The following is a 22,525-nucleotide window of genomic DNA, read 5'->3' on the forward strand; positions in this document are numbered from 1 at the left end:
CCCAAACCATAAGCTTCCAGGTTCAAGTACAATAGGAAAAGTGCATATATCTTTTCCTTAGCAACTCTTATTTGTTTTGTTTTGCCTCACTGGCTCTTATTGAGTGACATACTTATTCCTGAACTTGGGCCAGAGAAAAGTGATACTTTGAATGGTTAGGCATAAATCTCAAGTCAATCCCTTAAGCTAGATGTGAGTCAATGTCATGCAAAGCATACAAAATGAGAAGTAAAACAAAGTGTATCCCCACAGGAAAATCAGTATACAGTTGCCAGAAGAAAGCTTAACAGAGTCTGAATGGCAGAAACAATAGTCATTCATGACAGTTCCATATAGGTCTTACATTAAACCCTAAGCTCAATTATATTAACTGAAGACTGAGAGTTGGTTTTATAGCATAAAGCTGCCTAAGAACAAGGAAAAGTGCTATATAGATCAAGTTCCCTGGGAAGCAGACTCTGAAATGAAGATTGCATGCATGAAGTTCCCTGGGATATGCATTCATCAACACCCATAAGTGGGTGAAGGAAGCAGTATTGAGCAGTGGAGAAAGTTAAACTCTGCAAAAGTTGGTCTCAGCCCAACCCAGAGGAAACTCTGAAACTAGTATGGTCTTCAGGGTTATCCTGAATTGAGACCAGGGAACCAGGCCTTTTTCCCCCCACATTATCCACTAATTGGATATAAGTTGTTCCTAGGGAGGGGACATAACCTTGGGCAAAATGGTCTTCCACTGAGGGCAGTTTCTGGGAGAGCCTCAGCTGTATGCTTTCCACAGATAACCCTACAAAAAGCTGGGGAATGAGGGGCATGATACTGACGTACATGATCTAGACAGCACACCAGGGCATTGGTGGGTTTGCCCCTTATGCTACCTAGACCCATTGGTAGTAAATTAGTTCACTTCATCTGCAAACACTTCCTTCAGGATTCTGGTTGGCCTCTTTTCCTGGGAAAACTTGCAAGTGGAAAGTTACCAGTTCTAGATTTCTCTCCCCCTCAACTAGCACCTCTGTCAGTCTAAGCCCCAAGATTTTTTTTTAATTTTTTTTTTTTAAGATTTTATTTATTTGCGAGAGAGACAATGAGAGACAGACAGCATGAGAGGGAGGAGGGTCAGAGGGAGAAGCAGACTCCCTGCTGAGCAGGGAGCCTGATGTGGGACTCGATCCCGGGACTCCAGGATCATGACCTGAGCTGAAGGCAGTCGCTTAACCAACTGAGCCACCCAGGCGCCCATAAGCCCCAAGATTTAAGCCCCTGTTCACCATACACTTCTCAGACTAGTTACTGCATTTGCCCATGTGTGGTCAAAATCACCCAGTGGATCATCTGGGTGCGTTATTGTATAACAACAAACCTATCTTCTCCTGATGATAATGGTCAATTATCCATGCCAGAATGGTGCCTCCTTTCTCTGCCTTCCAGTTTCTTGGCACAAGGCTACCAAATAGACTGGACACTTAACCATAGATTAGAATTTAACATACCCAAAATATGTTCCAATTCCAGTCAACACTAGACTCTTCTCATTCTAAGGTGGAAGGGGTTCAATATAATCAACTTATAGTAATCATTACCAAATGGCTAGTTGGTCTCCTCAAGGAACAGTGCCATATCAAGGACTTAGCATTATCTCTGTTGCAGGCAAGTTAGACATTAAGCAGCAACAGAGCAAGACTAAGCTAGGTGAGTTAAAGCCCAAGCTCAGGCTCATGATAGCCTCCATCCTTGCCACTATAGCTATTCCCAGAACTGAGGTAGTGATGACAGAAGCTTGTTGACATCTCCCGGCCAAATCATTGTTATCCACTTCATTGTTTAGTGTCACTTCTGTATGAATGTTCTCTGGTAAATATTAATATATAATATATATAATATAATATATAATACAAAAGCTTTTGGACAAGATGAAGTTAGAGACTGAATTTATACTCCCACCTGAAGCAATAATTTAAAAAAGATAAAATATATGAAACCACAGTTTCAAAACACTAGACATTAGGCAAAAAAATGACAGTGATGCAATGAGTTAAAGAGATCCAGCTGAGAGTCCATATTTAATGAATAGAAAGAAAGAAACTGTCAACCCAAAATTATATACCCAGTGACAATATCTTTTAAAACTGAAGATGAAATAAAGTCTCTTTCAAACATATAACAATTGAAAGAATTCATCAAGAGAAGACCTGCACTACAAAAAGTGGAAAAGGAAGTCCTTCAGGCAGTAGTAGAATGATACCATATGGAAACATGGACCTATACAAAGAAATTAAGAACAGCAGAAATGGTAACTACATGGGTAAGTATTTGTGATTTTTTCTTATTTTTAAATATCACAAAACAAATGACTGAACAAGAAGAGCATCAATGTACTGCAGGATTTGTAACATATGTAAAAGTGTGAAACAATAGCATAAAGTTGGAAGGAGAAAAGTGAAAGGATACTATCATAAGGTTCTTATGTGATTTGTACCATAGATGAAGTGGTATAGTACCACTTGCATATATATTATGATAAATTAAACATGTGTACTTTAAACCCTAAATCAGCCACTATAATAACAAAAAATTATAGCGAATAAGTTAATAGAAAAGATAAAATGGAGCCCAAAAAAGCTACAATTAATCCAAATGAAAGCATAAAAAGAGGAAAAGAAATCAAAGAACAGATGGGCATATAGTAGAACATCAAGAGGACAGATAAACTTAACCATATCAATAATCATATTAAATGCAAATGGTCTAAACATGCTAGTAAGACAGAGATTGGGGGGGGAGTAAGATCCAACTACATGCTGCTTATAAGAAATGAACTTTAAGTATATAAACACAAATAGATTAAAATTAAATGGATGGAAAAAAGATATACTTTGATAACAATCAAAAGAAAGCTGTGTTGAATATATGAATTTTGGCATCATCTTCAAGCAAAAGGGACTGTACTTGCTTTTATAAGATGGAATGGGCCATTTTTGCAGGCTCAGAGAATTCAGGAAAATAGTAAGTTCTAAGTTTCTTGAGTATTTTAACTTAAATATCCCCATCCCAAGATTCAGCATTCTACTCCCTCCCAACCAGGATCTTTACCTTGGATAGCAGAATTGATGGCTTTGAAAATTCAAATTCTCTACAACTCTGCACTTATGGAACCTGATTCTGATCCTGATACCCAGTGTTCCCATTTCCTGGCTTTGAGAAATAAGAGTTTCTTTATATCTTACTATTGAGGTCCTTTGACTTTCACACTTAAATCAGTGATCAATCACCCACAGCCTTTCATTATCTTTCTGCAATGCATCCATGGCACTCAAGGATAACAAGTTTCACAGATCTTATGATTACTATTTCCCCTAAACCTTTCAAATACCTGGCTATTGAATCTTCTAGTATATTTCCTTCTGCCAGCATCTGATCCTGATTCACCACTATCAGACATTTGAATAATTTCACTGACACATCATACCACAGGCTATCTACATTCCACCTACCATCAAGATTGGGGTCCTCACTGCCAGCTGACCAAGAAGTAATCAACTCCAAAATCTCATTGTAGAGTCTACTTCTCCTTTAATCTACTGGTTCTAACTGTGTTAGGTCAGGATCCCCAGGAAACAGACTCTAAGATATTTGTATTCAAGTAGTTTATTAGAGAAGGCTTTCAAGATAAAACTGTGATGTAGTTCCAACAGAGGTCTCAGCTGATCCCATAGAGAATTCTGAAGCTGTATGTCCCAATCAGAAGCGAGAGGACAAACTCTTATGCCCTACATTGGCCAATCTTTGCATATGGGCTCTTCCTGAAGATGGGTCATAATCTTGGGCAAAAAGACTCTCCTTTGCTGAAGGTAAGATAGACCCTCCACTGTGAGCTATCAGTAAGGTAGACTGTGACAAATTAAACATGTGTACTATAAACCTTAACTCAACTTCTAAAATAACAGCTGAGTGGATTGGGTGCCTTGATGCTAATAGTAGAAGGTGCTGGAGAGAAAGAAGTGGGCAGGTGGGGAATATAGGTAGCACACCATAGATCTACCACAAAGCAATATGGAATGAAAAGAGAAAAAAAAAATTTTTTGTTTCTATTCCTAGAGATTCATGAGCTACATAACAAAAAAAATACCACTGCTGCCTCACTTTCTTAGGGGGACAGGAAGATGATAATGAGCAAACATTTTTGGCATCTTTTTCCAAAAGGTAGGAATTTTTGGCATCTTTTTCCAAAAAAATCTGAAAGCATAGATCCCCTATATTTAATAGTTGTCAAATAGTTATGCAGTTATTATAGATGCAAGTTTTTTTTTAACCTCAGGTTGATTGATGGACATATCAGACCATCAGGGAGAAAAGGGAAACAAAGAATCTAGCTGATACTCCTTTTCAGATGAAACAAAACTATTTCCCAAGTGCTAATTTCTCTGTATGGTCAACATGAGCTCAATGCTTCTACTTCATTCTCACTGGACCCATATGGGAAGATTGGTCTACTCAATCCAATAATAATTCTATTGAAGTCATGTTTTTTAATGTGTAGACAAAAATTTGCCTGCCTGAATTTTTTCCAAATAATCATCATGTGAAATAAGTATTCCTGGATCTCTTCTTTCTGCCTCCATTTAATTCAAGTCTTCTCATAAGGAAGCTCTTCTCTTTTAGAGTTAACATGAGACAGACCTATCCAAAAGCAAAGAACTGCTCAAAAAACAAATTTATCAGACAGTTTCATTTCCCTGACTAAAAGCAGTTTTATTCTAAATTCTATTTCAAATACAACTCACTAAGAACCATCCCCTACATTGTCTACATGGTACCTAATGAAGTCACAAGAAACCATCACACATTCTAACTATACCTCCAAAGTAAGCTTTGACAAAGTACATGCCATGAAACTCATATCATAGGACCACCAAATTTTCAAAGAGCTTCAGAAATGAAATAACACCTGCTTTTATATTCCAAAAAAGTCACCATAGAACCCTGATATTTGGGTCACTAACACCAGGGTAATGAGATAACTGCATAAGTCTGCTCAAGATGCCATAACAAAACACCATAGACTGTGTGGCTTAAACAACAAAAATTTATCTCTCACAGTTCTTGAGGCTCAGAAGTCCAAGATCAAGGGTGCCAGCCTGTTCAGTTCCTAGTAAGGACCTTCTTCCTGGTTTGCAGATAGTCATTTTCTTGCTGTGTCCTCATATGGCACAGAGAGAGCTTTGGTTTCTCTTCCTCTTCTTATATGGACACCAGTCCCACAACGGGGGCCTCCACCTTCATGACCTCATCTAAACCTAATTTTCCCAAAAGTGCCACCTCCAAATACCAACACACTGGGGCTTAGAACTTCAACATAGAAATTTTGGGAAGACATAATCAGTCTATAACACTAACACACTGACAGATTCAAAAATCAGTATTTCAAGGCCATCTTCAGTACATTAAATGAATGCCTGCCTACATTAGCTGCCTTATTATACAAAAATTAAAACTGGTCACAAAAGTATATTTTAACAACTATTTTTAAACATAATTTTAATGATAAATAACTGTTAGGTAAACACTTTTTGTGCTGTGGTCTTGAATTTCATTTTGTACTTTAGTTATTTTATCAGCTAATCTAAACATTTCACATTATGCAGAAAGCTCAAGTATTGAGAAACTGTGGTTAATTTAATTGCCTGGTTAACTAAATATTAAGGCAAAAGATCCTTTAATTCAACAAGTTTTGAATACACACACACATTAATCTATCTATAGCTATATAGTTAAATAAATATAATTAATAGATGGTACCTAATGAAGTCACAAGAAACCATCACACATTCTAACTATACCTCCAAAGTAAGCTTTGACAAAGTACATGCCATGAAACTCATATCATAGGACCACCAAATTTTCAAAGAGCTTCAGAAATGAAATAACACCTGCTTTTATATTCCAAAAAAGTCACCATAGAACCCTGATATTTGGGTCACTAACACCAGGGTAATGAGATAACTGCATAAGTCTGCTCAAGATGCCATAACAAAACACCATAGACTGTGTGGCTTAAACAACAAAAATTTATCTCTCACAGTTCTTGAGGCTCAGAAGTCCAAGATCAAGGGTGCCAGCCTGTTCAGTTCCTAGTAAGGACCTTCTTCCTGGTTTGCAGATAGTCATTTTCTTGCTGTGTCCTCATATGGCACAGAGAGAGCTTTGGTTTCTCTTCCTCTTCTTATATGGACACCAGTCCCACAACGGGGGCCTCCACCTTCATGACCTCATCTAAACCTAATTTTCCCAAAAGTGCCACCTCCAAATACCAACACACTGGGGCTTAGAACTTCAACATAGAAATTTTGGGAAGACATAATCAGTCTATAACACTAACACACTGACAGATTCAAAAATCAGTATTTCAAGGCCATCTTCAGTACATTAAATGAATGCCTGCCTACATTAGCTGCCTTATTATACAAAAATTAAAACTGGTCACAAAAGTATATTTTAACAACTATTTTTAAACATAATTTTAATGATAAATAACTGTTAGGTAAACACTTTTTGTGCTGTGGTCTTGAATTTCATTTTGTACTTTAGTTATTTTATCAGCTAATCTAAACATTTCACATTATGCAGAAAGCTCAAGTATTGAGAAACTGTGGTTAATTTAATTGCCTGGTTAACTAAATATTAAGGCAAAAGATCCTTTAATTCAACAAGTTTTGAATACACACACACATTAATCTATCTATAGCTATATAGTTAAATAAATATAATTAATAGATTATATTATTATATAATATATAATATAATATAATATATATTAATAGATTATATAAGTAGATAAGTTAATCTTTCTTGGTGCCTCAGCATCTTACAAGACTTTAAGAAGACTTTTTTTTTTAAGATTTTTTTATTTTTGTAAGAAGACTTTGATCTGAAATAATATTATGTTACAGGGCACCTGGATGGCACAGTCAGTTAAGCATCTGACTCTTGGTTTTGGCTCAGGTCATGATTTCAGGGTGGTGAGATTGAGTCCCACATCAGGCTCTGTACTCAGCACAGAGTCTGCTTAGGACTCTCCCTCTCCCTCTCCCCCTCTCCCCCTGCACTCTCTATCTCTCTCTGTCAAATAAATAAATAAATCTTTAAAAAAATAATATTATACAATAAATGCAGATGGTCATCATCAGTCTGTCCTGTGCATATCAGAGTAGGTTTGTGTATTTTTCAACTTCTAAAAAGGAGATGGAAAATAATTTAGAGTTCTCCATTAAATGGATGTAATACATATTGATAAATAACATGTACAAGTCCAACCAATCAGGTGTTTCACAGTCACCAAGAGAAACGCCCTTCTGTTAACCTAGAATAACAGAAGCTTATCACTAATATTCACAATATCATAAAGCAGATGAAATTACTTGTAATAGTATAGTCATCATGGCTTTGGTACTCCCAGCTACAGAATATTCAGCAGGCTTTAGCAATAACAGTTGTTTGGTCTTGAAAGATATGACAAATTCAAGCTTAAAACCCTAAGATATATTTCTTTGCCCAGCATTTAGACTTCCCAAAGTGAGGATTTGTTTGAGGACATTCAATAAGAAAAGGTTGTATTAACCCTCCCACCTATCTACTCAGTTCCAATCCAAGAGCTACCTGGGAATTAACAGATTCCCTTCTTATCCAGCCCATCGAGTCCCTGACCCAGTCATCTCTGTTAATCTAACAATTGGCTCCATTTGCCTAACACAGCATTCTGTAAGTGTGGCTGGGACTGAGGTAGAAGAATAAACAGTTGGTGTGAATTTCTGTGAAGCAGGGTTAAGAATATATAAAGTCTAATCAGTCAGGTTTGAATATAATGGAAGTTAATTCACAGGAATCTACTTGACTCGGTTTCCTATATATGAATCCCTCAGGAACAACATCTTCCAAAATCCTTTTCCCCTAATTCCACCAAACAAAACAAATATGAGGTCTTTCTCTTTATCAAACCATGAACCCAGCTTTTACACAGCACCCAGATTTCTCCCTACACAATTAACAACTTTTCATCCCAATTTCATTTAAATAACTTATTCCCAGGAATTTGTATGACTAATTACTCCTAATTTTTTGGAGGCATATATTCATTATTTTTAGTAATAACTTCACTTAGAAAAGTCTTTTTATATTTCATGTATCCTAGAGCCTATTCTGAAATCTCTGGGCACTTGCATGTATGACTCTTGAGTTTAGTACTTAAATGATGGTCCTTGGATACACTGGACAAAATAGAGAAATTATCAGTCCACATTCATGTCGAATCCCATTTTTCCCTACTCTGGGATCAGCAGTGGGCTTTTAAGGTTTTCACTGAAACAGACAGATGAAGGTTATACCTTTACTATGTCCCCAAAAGTATCTCTTCTCTGAAAAACATTGGTTAACAGTTGTGGTTGGTTAATATTTTTATTAGTTTGGTTTAAATTTAAACCTATAAAATAAAGAATATTTTACCCGAAACAAGATAAAGTAAAATTGGCAATTAAAGCATAGTCTTGGCTTAAGATGCACTCAACTTCAAGTTTTTTACACTTTTTATAAATTTGCTGTGCTGGGAATTTTTCTTTTTCCTGTTCAACATTCAGGACAAAGCATGTACATGTCTACAGCCCTATTTGTCAAGAAATAAAAGTAATGCATGAGAGTCACATTTGAATAACAAGAGTGGACTAGACATGAGAGAATAGAACAGACATAGACAACTCCAATTCTCCATTTTAAAATGACTTACTATTGTTGGGAATATTAGAACATCAAAAGGATAAATTCAAAACTCAAATTAGTTCCTGTCCTCCCAGGAGAGACAGCTTGCATGATTCTGATCTGTCTTTCATGTGTCGGTCTCACTCAAACTTACAATTTCAAGGGCTGGAGTGTCATTCCAATATGCAAAGGAACGTTGGCGTTAATGAGAATTATATTTAGAAATCCTTCCACTGGGAGATAGAATATAATATTAAACTTGTGAATTTCAAGGTCATAACAAGGACATATTGACAAGCTAAATTTTCAAAACTATGTAAATTAGCGACTTGGATAATCACAGACTCTACAAATCAGCTCAAATTAAAAGAGACAAGTTTGTTCCTTCTTTCCACAATTAAGGATTTGTCAGAATAGGGCTATGTTATATTCTGCTAGCAAATAATCCTAAAAAAAAATCACTGATTTATAAAAACAAAGTCTAGGGGCGCCTACATGGTTCAGTTGTTAAGCATCTGCCTTCAGCTCAGGTCATGATCCCAGTGTCCTGGGATCGAGCCCCGCATCAGGCTCCCTGCTCAGTGGGAGCTCAGTCCTCTCCCACTCCCCCTGCTTGTGTTCCAATTCTAGCTGTGTCTCTCTGTCAAATAAATAAATAAAATCTTTAAAAATAAATAAAAACAAAGTCTATTTCTCCCTCATACCAATTAGCTGCCATTTCAGGTCTTTTCACTCCTGGTGCCAAGTGACAGAGCAGCAAACATCTCAAAGATTGCTGGTCACTTTGACAATGGGAAAAGAATTAGGTCTAGACAGTACTGTACCAGTGATAAACCTTTTCTGCCTAGAAGTGTCTCTCACATCTCTTACAACTTATTGGCTGAAACAAACCATATGACTGCACCCAACCATAACGGGGAAGGGAAGTACAATTTTTAACAACAACAACAAAAGTCCCTGTCCTTAGAAACTTAAAACTAGTGAAGGGAGGCATACACATACAAAATACATAAATAAATGGAGGTGATAACGACCCATTGTAGTAAGTGACACAGAGGAGATAACCAAAGATGTGGTAGACATGATGAGATACCACCTCACACCTGTCAGAATGGCTAAAATGAACACAGGAAGCAACAGATGTTGTCACGGATGTGGAGAAAGGGGAACCCTCTTACACTATTGGTGGGAATGCAAACTAGTACACACTCTGGGAAACAGTGTGGAGGTTTCTTGAAAAGTTAAAAATAGAACTACCCTATGATCCAGCAATTGCACTACTAGGTATTTACCCAAAGGATGCAAAAATACAGATTCAATGGGATACACACACCCCGATGTTTATAGCAGCGTTATCAATAATAGCCAAACTATGGAAAGAGCCCAAGTGTCCATCAGCTGATGAATGGATAAAGAAGAAGTGGTGTGTACACACACACACACACACATACACACATACATACACACACTGGAATATTACTCAGCCATCAAAAAGAATGAAATCTTGCCATTTGCAACAATGTGGATGGAGCTAGAGTGTATTATGCTAAGTGAAATTAGTCACAGAAGGACAAATACCATATGATTTCACTCATACATGTAATTTAGGAAACAAAACAGACGAACATATGGGAAGGGAAAAAAAGAGAGAGAAGCAAATCGTAAGAGACTCTGAATGATGGAGAACAAACTGAGGGTTGATGGAGGAAGGTGAGTGGGTGGAAGATGGGCTAAAATGGGTGATGGGTATTAGGGAGGACACTTGTTATGATAAACACTGGGTAGAACACATAAGCGATGAATCACTGAATTCTTCTCCTGAAACCAATATTACATATATGTTAACTCACTAGAATTTAAATAGAAATTTGGAGAAAAAAATAAAGAGACATCAAGAGAGGAAAAATATCATCAAAAAAAAACCCACAAAAATGTGAGGGGAGAGAGATGAATAAGAAGGTCCATTTTGGGATGCCTGGGTGGCTCAGCCGGTTAAGCGTCTGCCTTCGGCTCAGGTCATGATCCCAGGGTCCTGGGATCGAGTCCCACATCAGGCTCCCTACTCCGAGGGGAGCCTGCTTCTCCCTCTGCCTCTGCCTCTCCCTCTCTCTGTCTCTCATGAATGAATAAATAAAATCTTAAAAAAAAAAATGAAAGAAAAAAAAAAGAAGGTCCATTTTATTTTTTTTTAAGATTAACTTATTTATTTTAGAAAGAGAGCATGCAAGCAGGGGGTGGTGCAGAGGGAAAGGGAGAGAATCCTCAAGGAAATTCCCCACTGAGCACAGAGCCCGATGTGGCAATCGATCCCAGGACCCTGAGATCATAACCTGAGCCAAAATCAAGAGTCGGCCCTCAAATGACTGAGCCACTCAGGTACCCCAAGAAGGCCCCTTTTACATAATGTGGTTAGTTACAAGATAAAGTAAACAGTAGGTACATTTGATATCTTCCCTTTGCTCTTCAAGTTCCACTCTCTTTTCCACCCTGCTCTGTGCCTTGAGAGGTTGACATGCGAAAGATAGCAAAATATGCCGCTTTGGTATATATTGATTAGTTTGAGCTGTAGTCACTTGAAAACTAGCAAATTCAGGGACAGGTGTTCTCTGAACTCCCCTTATCTGCCTAAAGACAGATCCTCCAAAAGGAACTCTATTGTCATAAATCTCCTCTCCAGGATTTTATGAAGCAGGGAAGATGGACCTCTTTTTTTGGTGTTAAAATACCAATTTGGGGAAGGAGGGGAAATAAAATACCAATTTGAGGGAGTCGATTGTTGTGGGGGCACAGGGATAGCTGTGACTTGAATAGAAAAGTGTTGGGATAAAGGTGTCTTTGGGATAAGATAATGAAGGCCAAGCTTTAAATACCAACGTTTAGGATGAGCATGTAATTGAGTTAGTGGATTCTTGGTAGAGAATTGGTCCCTAATCAAAGCACACCGTGTCAGAAGTTAGGGATCAAGAAGCGATAGATCAGGGGTTGCTAAAGGAAAGGAAAGAGAGATAGGAGTCTGGATAAATGAGAGGAGAAGGATGCAAAGAAGGGGGTCCTCCTTAAGGGTAAGCTATTTAGCAAATCTGTGCTAGGTTAAGGCCTCACCCTCATGAATTACACAGGGTGGTAACCTCAGGTAAACATCCTGCTAGTTTCAGTTCCCTAGAGAAGAAACAGATTCTCAGACAGGAATCCTCATCTGACTAGTTTTAGGCAGATAGTAGACTAGTAAGATGGTAATTATATGTGTCCAAGTGACTGGGCCACAGAATGCCCAGGCATTTGGTCAAACATTATTCTGGGTATGTCTGTGACAATGTTTCTAGGTAAGATTAGAATTTGAATCAGTAGATGGAGTAAAAGCAGTCTAAGTGGGTCCCATCCAATCAGCTGAAGGCCTAAATGGAACAAAAAGGCTGCCCGTTTTGCAAGTAAGAGGGAACTGTTCCTGCCTGACTGCCCTGAGCTGGGACATAGGTTTTTCCTGCCTTCAAACTCACACCAAAAGAAGACTGACTCTCATCACAAGAGAGGAGACTAGAACAACTTTGTCACAGATTATCATACCTCCCCTCTGTTCTTCTAAGAGCCCATTCATCTTTCCCAAAAATCATTTACTGTCCCCTAAGAGGCCCACATCCCCCACCTCCCCTTCCCCAATGAAGATAGTATTTAAGTCTGAATTCTAAGCTACTTCAGGGAGTATATTCATGGGTATTTGTATACATGAGATATATGTGTTAATAAACTTGTTTGTTTTCCTCCTATTAATCTGTGTTTTATTACAGAACTCTCAGCTAAGAACCCAAAAAGGTGGAGAAAAAATTATTTTTCTTCCCCTATGTATGTACAGATGCCATTGATGGGCATCCTTTCCCTCTGGCTTCCAGTTAGTTTCCATCGCTGAGAAGCATAAGGGTGAAATCAGAGAAAGGCAGGAAAATGAAGTCTTCACTCCTTTTTGGGGTAGGGATGCTGCTGGCTGGGTGCAATCCCCAGCTATGGTTACGACTCCTGTCACATAAATTCTCTCTCTGCCTAGAGTAGTGGCCAAACCTTCCCCAGTTCCTCGGGCCTAAGAATGGTAACTCCCTAATGTTTCTAGGCCCAGGTACTGCGCTATCAAGTAGCTTCCCTAACTGCTATGAACTGAACTGTGTTCCTCTAAATTCATATGTAAGGACCCAGTGAGAAGGCAGCCCTGTATAAGCCAAGAAGAGAGCCCTTACCACATCTCAACCATGTTGGCAACCTGACCTCAGACTTCCAGCCTCCACAACTGTAAGAAAATAAATTTCTGTTGTCTAAACCATCCAGTCTATGGTACTTTGTGATAGCAGCCTGGGCAGACACACTAGCCTATTCACTTATAAGAATCCCTTTATTAAACTCTTCTCAAATTACCTACTATGAGTTGCCATCTCTGTCCTGCTGAGATCCTTACTAATGCAAAATATGTACCTTTCATTCCTATTTGTTTGCACCTATAATTTCTCATGAACTTGGAACTCTTACATACATGACAGATTAATTATGACTTAGAAAATTAGAATAAACTATTGTTTAAAAAGAAGAAATATTCAAGTCAATATACTATTTATGTTTTATTTAAGGCACAATATGGCATATTTATTCAGAGAAGGGGACTGGAGGGTTAGGCAGACCTGGGGTTTAATCCCAGTCTCTGCACATAGTGGCAGAGTTGCTTGCCAAGTTCCTTACCTGTCAAAGAAGCACCTTCATTTACTCTATAGCCAATGAAGTTATTACAGGATTGCAGTAATCATCCAAAGTGAAACAGAGAAAGCTATTACATGAATTATTATTATCATTATTCTCTTACCAGAAATCCTTTTGTGATATTGCTATTTTGGAAGCTTCTTCAGTCTTGAGCATATCCAGGGATGCTAGTCCTCACAACCCTTATAGCCTATGGGATTTTTACATTAAGGAGAATGGATTAGTACCTATCAACAGGCGCCAAAAGCAACATGAACTAAGGCCAGGAAACGTCCTGCATTTCGTCTACAAAACATTCTCTTTAGAGGGGAAGCTAATCAAAGAATTATTACTTTTAATGAAGTCCTCATATTACATGCAGGACACTTGATATAATTTACTTTAATTAATTACCTTTTTATGCTTAGAGGAAGTTGTTTGACAAATTATGTCCTGTGCATACATTCTCTCTTTATTCCTTTTCTTGCCATCTGCCAGAACATAGACATGACCTATACAGAGAGCTAAAAAGTACCAACAAGCAACAGCCCCTACTTCAGCAACTCACATGAGACTTATTCACATAAGACCTCACTTAATTTTTCTTTAATAACACAGAATTTTCTATGGTTCAGTCAATAAGCATCTTACAGGGCACTCAAGCCAAGCTCTGAAATCTGCACATATTATGAACCTTTGCAATAGGAAAAATGATTTCTCAACAGGCAGATTAAATCATGAAAAGTCTGAGAATCAACAATTTATGCAACAAGGTTATGCAACAAGAAATTTTTAGCTTTTTAAATCTGATGTCCAAAAATAATTTCTAATAAATTGCTACTTATACATGACCTTGAGAGATACTTAATCAACCCATACTTCCAAGATGAGACTGTTAAATAAATGAGGTATATGACCTTGATCAAGTTCCTTAACCTGTCTAGCTTTTTGATTCCTCATTAAAATGGGGGAAATAATAGTACATAGGGCAGGGCTGAGAGAATGAAATAAAATAAGACATGCAAAGTAGTTCCTGATACATGGGAAAGCACTCAATCTTGCTAGCTATCCTATTTTCATAATATCTGATATCCATTGTAGCTATAGAATATTATAACCTATTGCCATTTTAAAAATTTGACTCATCCTACAATAGAAAGGGGTTATTCTCACTGTTATATGATCATTCTTCAGTTTAAGGCTTTGCTGTAAACACTTCTATCCCAAAAAGAATGACAATTTTCAGTTTTCAAGGTTACCCATGTGAGTTATCCATGAAGATCACAGGCTTATTTTAAAAATTCCATACCAATAAACAAAAAAGCTTTTTCTGATTTCTTGCTCTTCACAATCTAGAATAAAACTAGGGTAAATTTTATGCTAAGTAGCTTAAAAAGACAGGGAAACGGGTTTTAAATATCAAACATTAAATAACTATTAATTTGCTTCAAGGATTCGTTTTAACTACGGAGTTTATAAAACATTTTTAAAAAGAGCAAAAAGTGAATAGAGAAGTCCTTACGTTTGAGGTTTCTGAGTTTTCTGATAGGTATTTCTTTTATAATTCCAAAGTACATTTGTAAAATGGGAAGAGGGTATAATCCCAAATAGCTTACAACATGAGGCAATATTTCTAAAGTGCACTCATGCCAGACAGTTTATCATCCTTAGTGGATGAACTAGTCAAAAGGAAGGCATGTTTATGAAGTCAAATATTTCACAGTCCACTCCCCACCCCCCCATTCGGGACCCAAAATGTAAGGAATTAAACAAATGAAACTCTAGCCCTTTTAAATATCTTTCTGTTTTGTTAATTTTCTTTGGCAAGAAGAGAAAGTCTTAAGACAAAAATAACTATTTTTGCTTCATCAATTAATTGTCGTTATATCAGCTTAAGGGTTATCATATACAAATACAGTTCAAGCGAAATTGGCATGCTAGTCAAGATATTCTACTTCTATATTAAAGTCTAAAGCTGGACAAAGTTTGAACTTTCCTATAGGATCGGAACACAAAAAAAAAAACGGATTTGATATTGATTTTCCCAAAATAAATATTCAAGAGACAAATCCCCAGTAGCATGCCTTGGACAAATGCCTCACACCTTACATTCACTCTCACCTGGAGTTAATTACCACAGATTTAACAAGTGATTGCCTACCAAAGGCTGGGAAATAAAAGGGCCCAATGTAGTGTCCTTTAAAATGCTTTCAAAAACTCCTGAATATGGACTGTTATACATGATAACTTTCTTGGACTCTTCAAAAGTCAATGTCATAAAGACAAAAACACACATCAAAAAAAAATTCAAAATAAATAAATAAAATAGGAGCACACCTATTAAAATGGTTTGCCCACAGCTGCCAGTTTGCAATCTATGACAAAACATTAAAGCCCCTTGGCACCGGTGCGTTAAGAAACACATTAAGAATTTCCAAGAAATTCTCTTTTGGGTATCTATGATCCAAGCTGTTGGCTCACAAACTGGCCCCTGTACATGAAGGGCAAAGAGAGACCAGAGAAAGCAGCAGACCCCTCCAGACTGGTAAGTGACTGCTTGAACAAGCAAAGGAACTTACATATGAGGTTTGTCTGGGAGACGCAAAAAGAGCAGATCTCTGCCCTGGCCTGCCAGAATCTTAAACGTTTATATACAGGCCTTCACTAGGTTCACGCATGTACACCATTGATAGCCTCAACAACACATTGCTCTCTCAAGGTCAGGTCCTTGAAAAACAGCTCCAACTGTAGGAAATAGTGGGCAGGATATGCATTCTAAGGACAGGGGAGGGGCTGAGGAGGCTCTGATTGCCCAGATGTAGCTCTCAGGTCAACTGGAGGTTACATCCTCTTAATGATCTCCTATAACACAAGCGAAGAATTAAAACATCTACTCCTACCCATTGATCCCTGTCCAATGATAATTGTGAAACTAGAAAGCCCTATCATGCCAAAACAGTGGATGGGTAACAGGTTTTGTGGAGTGCATAGCCGTACACACAGAACTGAGAGCATGCCCTCACTCCAACATTTTATCAAGTCTCTGTGTCTCCGGTATACAGAGGGGACACAACAGGAGCAAGGCTAACAAGAAAATCCTTTTCTAACCTCTGTCCCCACCCGACCCACCTTGTCAACTTCAAGAAGGAAAGGCAGCTATGAAACAGATAACTGGGACTACTTTCTTTGCTCAGTGCCCCCAACAGACAACACAAATGTAGACAGCCACCATACCTTTATCTTGTCTTGTGCTTTTCCTATTTAGCACCCGCATAAGATGAGAGTTTCTGAGAATCTCACTGCATGCATGGTCTTTGCTCTGCTGTCCGTCTAGTAGCACTACTGTTTCTTCACCTGCAGCAATTCACTGATGAGCCTCTTCAGAGCCAAAGTGAAAGGGAAAAGTGGGTAGTAGAAGAACAGAAAAATCATCCTAGTGTATGCACAATCCCATGTGATCCTCCATAAGCTAACATAAGCGGGCAACCCCACAGGCAAGTGCAATAAATTAGTGAAAAATAGAAATCAAGGTCATAATAACAGTAAATGTGTAAGCACTTATTAGGTACTAGATATTAAATAAGGCACTCTCTGAACATCATCTCTAGAATTCTAAAACAAGACTTCACAGGTGGAAAAAATGAGACAATGAATTTACCTGCCTTTGTCAAGAGTTCACCTTTAGTAAATACCAAACCCAGGATTCAAATCCAGACCTTATTCCAGCACCTGAGTGTTTTCCATAACACTGTATCTCAAAGAAAAACGATTTGTGAAGAGGAACGTAATCAGAACAGAGACGCACGCCTCCCTATTTAAGCTCCAGCCTCCAGCCCACCAAGAAGACTTGAGCTGTTCTCACAGCCTTACCTGCATCAGAATTACCTGGGAGGGGTGGCGGGGGGGTCATTTAAAATGCATATTCCTGGGCCCTACTCCAGCTCTCATGAACCCACACCTCAAAGGTAGGGACTGGCAATGTGCATTTTTACTTATGCTCCCACAGTGAATTTTAACTAGTTCTCCAGGTGAACCATTGTATTTGATGATTTAGAAAAGGAGCAAGGCAGAGTCTAACAATCTCTACCAGAAATTTACCGATAAAAAAGGCATTGTAAAGTAACAACCCAGGAAGGAGCTTTTGCTTGTCTGCCTCATACAATTTTTATTTTTTTAGGGGAACAGTTATTATCAACAAACATCTGAAGGAAATCTAGTCCATTTATTTTACTTGTTTTGACATCTGCAGATAATGACAAGCTACAGGGAAAAACAGGTTTAAGGATGGTAGCAATTAGTCAATTTGTCACTGATTATTAAAAAATAATATATGCAGCTCTGTGTTTCTCCAGAGGGGAGAATTACAAATTACTATGGTTGTTGTTGCTGCTGCCACTGCTGTTGTGAATGTTGTTTTTAAAGAATTGCAGCCTCCAAATGTTTGTGAGTAGTAATATTGTTTGAGGTTTGTCAGGTTGCCATGGCCACCTCAGTTTCCTTCTGCCCGCAGGACGTAATGCACTAGGAGTCAGAATTATGAAGGAGCCCACATATGTAAAGACAACCTGGGAAGCAGTTCAGTCTGGAAATGGCCTCTTCCCTTCCCATAATTCCCCGCCTTTTTCATTTTGATACATTGAAAATCACCTGCTTCTAGCCCGCTTGCCTTCTCCCCCTTGTTTTCTCTCCAGCTCAGTCATTCTCCCAACATCTCCTCGACTCCCCTAGTTACCCTTCACTGGGTTCTTTTGAACCCTTGGACACACATTCTCACTCAACCCTTCTGGCCACACTTCCTCTACATTCCCTTCTAAACTGAAACCTAGCTTTTCCCTAGTAATGATAATACTGAACTCTTAAGTGTGCAGAGATCCTGGTGACACCAGCTTTTTTCTCCCCCAACCCACCCTTAGTCCCATAATCCCAATATGTTGGAACTAGAGGTAGGTCACTATCAATCTCAATATTTCTGCTTCCTCCACTGTTTCACTATTTCCTCTCAAGGACTCCTTGCTCCTTTTAACTTCTCCTGTCTCATTATGCCATCTTCTTCTGATCTCACTCTTTGTCTTCTAACCTCTGGGGCAAACCCCTCACCTTTCCTGTTGGTCCTGTCCTCTCTTATCCTCCTGAGAAGTTGAACATGAACTAGACCCCGCCACAGCTACTTTATCTCCTGTATTCCAAAGCTGTTACTTCAGTTCCATCTTTTGTTGATTTAAGCTCCATTTACAGGCCCAGATCCAGTGCTTCTTGTGATAATTTTCCTACAACTTGACAGACATTCTCTCTGCATCCCGAAAGCATAGGAACAGCAGGATGTAGTGCTTAGCAATGTGGTTTCTGGATTAAACTACACAGGCAAAGTCCTGGCTTTACCATGTATTGTTTCTGTGATTCAGGGCAAGATATTTAATCATTCCAGGCCTTAGTTTCCTCATCCATAAAAGGATGAAAATAATATCATCTATTTCATAGGGTTGTTATGAAGATTGAAAAAGATAACTCCTGGGTATAATTTAGACTGGTTGAAGTAAGAGAAAACCCAACTCAGACTGGCATAAAAACAAAAGTGTTTTATTGACTCACTTACCTCAAAGTCCAGAAGAAAGGGAAGCTTCAGGCTCAGTTGGATTCAGTGCTTCAGCCATAAGCTCAAGGATCTAATATCTTTCTCTCTCCCTCTGCTCTTTATTCTAAGGTGTCAGATTCAGCCTAAGCCTTACTTGCCCTCATAGTTATGAGAGACTATCATTAAGTTATAGGCTTCCTCATCCAAAACAGAGTAAACAAAATGATCACTTCAAAAAGCTCTCCCAGAATAGTGAAGGAGAACTTTTTCAGACATCCTCAAAAAACCTCTCATGGCCCATTGTCCAGAAACGACTAACAAGCCCATACCTTAACACTGCCCAGAGCACAGGAATTCTGAATTTTTTCAGATGAACCAATCTGCCAAATGGTCCAATCACTGTAGCATAGGAGAGGGGATTACAAACCCCAGAAAATATCTTTCTACTCATAAACTGCACAGTAAGTACGAGATGGAAGAGGAGAGGAGAATGGATGCTGGGGAGATGACCTAACGCCCACCATGGGGAGTCAATTCCTTAGCTAACAATGGGCAATCAGTAACACTATACTACTATTAGCACTTACTATTATGCAATTTTTACCTTTAGATCATTACTTCTCATTCTTTTTGTATTGTCATTTATTATTTACATGATTGCTTCTTTATACTCTCCCATCCTCAAGCTTGTAAAATCCTTAAGGCAGTGTGCTTTATTGATTTTTTTTTTAACACTAACATGGCCCACCCCAAAGTCTGTACCTGGTAGGGTACATAAGAAAAACATAACTTCAATAAATGCTGGTTGAATACATGAATAGACTATAAAAATGGTTCTACCCAGTGACGAAGTCTCTCTCTCTCTGGCAGGAATTAGAGATTATACAATGTTCTTATGCCTTTCACTACAGAACAATTTAATACATTTTAATAATGTTCTTTCTTATACAAAATAATATTACTAACCCACCATTGATTACAAGGCACGGAGAGTGTCTTTGGTATTTTCTAACTGATCAGTAAAAGCTTATTCTTTACCACAATTACATGCAATTTATCCTTTTTAAAATTTTCTTTCACAATAACTTTTGAAATAAATGATTCCATTTGACCAGACTAGATGCACTACAAAGAATCCTAGGAGATGCATGATTTTTTTGGTCCATGTACGCTCACAATGAAAGCTAAAAAATCTTCAAATCAGTACATTTTTACTAAGACCTGTACTTCTCAAAACCATAAATTATCAGGAAAAACTCCAAAATTACATAGTGTGAAATTATATTTATACAGGAAAAGACTTCCCTGTTAAGATTAACCTTTAAAATGTCCCATTTTCCATAAAATGTACTTCAATTTTAAACCAACATAAAGACAAATAATGCCTTACTCTGCCCTATTTCTTTTTAGCAAATAACATCATTTCCAAACAAGTTTATTTTAATGCTTTGGAAAAGCAGGTAATATTAACAATTCCATAATAATGCAACTAGCAAATGAGTAGCTGTAATTTTTAGATAGATATGGTAAATGGCTTTGTATGTGAGATTTTTGTTGTTTGCATTTCTTTTAAAGTCTGCAGGATTCCAAAATTTTATTACCTAAAAATTATCTGACTTTTTAAAAATATATTATTAAACTTGAAAGTGTCTTTGAGAGAAGAAAAGCATGTGAGAGACTATAAAACATACTGCCTAAGAGTAAAATGAAGGAAAATGTGGATTCCTTGTCTTTTTACTGAAATGCTGTAGCCGTGCAGAACCTTTGCTTTTTGTCTGTAGAGACTATGCAGTGAATTTTAAGAGTGGAATCTGATGAAAGAGTAAAACAAGAAATGTTTAGAGAATATAAATTAGTCAGACCATCTGAACTTCATGAAAAGACAGTAATAAATTTTAAAATCATAATTATAGCACATGAACACAATCCTGTTAACACTAGATATATAAAGCTATATTGTACATTTTATATCTAATAATCCACATGCATGACCAGTCACATTTTTATTTCACATGCGTCTTAAAATTGCCACTTTGGTTTATCTCTAGCCACAAGCTTTTCACCACACAAAACAAAGTAAAGCCTCTGAAAATAATGAAACAACATGAAAGATAGTTAATGCAGTGGACAGTAATATATCCCCCTAGAATCTGATGCCTGATCCAACTCCATGAAGTAGATATTATTACCTGAGGCCAAGATGTTAAATAATTTTTCTCTATGCGTCTGAGTATTGGCAATCAGTCCCAAAGCCCCTGACTGCATTGTAATGTGAGGTCTAACCAATAAATCTCTTTCCCAAAGCAAAATCCAGCAGAGAACGTGGGCACCATTGATCTCACACAGCGGACTAAATAGCCAAAAGGCTGTACACTCTAAGTTATTCTATTACCTCTGTTGGATCTGGGTGATGAGTCACTCGGTTGAAGCTTTTGATGTTTCCTCAGTAATCAGCCTCCTTGATGGAGCAGCCAAAGTTCATTCAAACTCATCCTTCCAACAGCCTCCACTCTGGCTTCCTTGGTGACCCTAAGTATAGAAACAGTTTAGGATGAAACCAAGACAATGTAAAGAGCCCTAACCTCAGTAATTGTTTATAAAAGGACCTCTTGGAGATGTTCAATATCACAATGAAGAGGAAAATTAAATGCCTTTTTGTCCATAAAATTTAAACAATATGAATTTTTTTTAAAAAAGGAAAATTTCTCACTTGTGGGAGGATAAATTGATGCACTCTTGTTGGATTTAAATTTTAAACATGCATACATTGTGAACCAGTAATTCCATTTCTATAAATATATCTCTAGAAAAGTGTTCAAAGATACACACAGAAGATATTACAGTGTTGAATAAGGAAGTAGCTAAATTTATTACAGTAAATCCACGCAATAGAATGCCCTGATGGCTATAGAAAGAATTGGGTAAATCTATATACACTGGTATGGAAAATATCCCAATTATATTGCAAAGTGAGGAAAAGCATTTTGGATAACAGTATCCATAGTATGATTCCTATTTGCACATTATGATTCTGGTTTGTGAAAAGAGAATATACATACTTTTTTCCTTGTACAGACAGAAATTTCTGGAAGTACTCACAAAATACTGGTAGTCTGTGGAATGATGGAGGGGTCAAAGGACCTTAATTTTCCCCTCTATCTTTTTACTTGTTAAAATTTTTTTACCATGAGGGGGGCAAGAAATTCTCTTCTCCCTTATCTTGCTTGTATGAAAGTAAAAATGGATGGTATAAATGTCTGCTATAAAGACTCTGTCAGACACCAGGAACCCATGAATGTTGGTTCTCCAATTCAAACAATCATGCATGTCTGCACATGCATGTGTGAGCGTGCACGTGTGCACACACACACACACACACACCACTGCTTCCTTCCAACACCTTCTAAATCCTGATACCATTTTACATGGCACCAATCTTTACAGTACACCTCCATTATCTCCTAGATATCCTTATTTCAAGGAAGGATTGAA

At 37.7% G+C, this 22,525-nt stretch overlaps 1 long non-coding RNA gene across 3 annotated transcripts in view; it reads right to left on the minus strand.

Moving 5' to 3' along the window:
• The window catches only part of LOC118542786 (uncharacterized), a 119,288-nt gene extending 97,639 nt beyond the window's left edge, over positions 1–21,649 (minus strand). For 2 of the 3 annotated variants that reach the window (XR_013445608.1, XR_004920777.2), the window contains exons 1-3: positions 21,223–21,409; positions 19,055–20,844; positions 16,696–16,839 (exon numbers count right to left, since the gene is read on the minus strand). This is a non-coding gene — a long non-coding RNA (uncharacterized LOC118542786). The other variant, XR_004920774.2, reaches the window with a different exon arrangement.
• Positions 21,650–22,525: the final 876 nt, after the last annotated feature.

The sequence above is a fragment of the Halichoerus grypus genome, chromosome 2 (assembly GCF_964656455.1).
Source record: "Halichoerus grypus chromosome 2, mHalGry1.hap1.1, whole genome shotgun sequence".
In the NCBI taxonomy this organism is placed as follows: Eukaryota; Metazoa; Chordata; class Mammalia; order Carnivora; family Phocidae; genus Halichoerus; species Halichoerus grypus.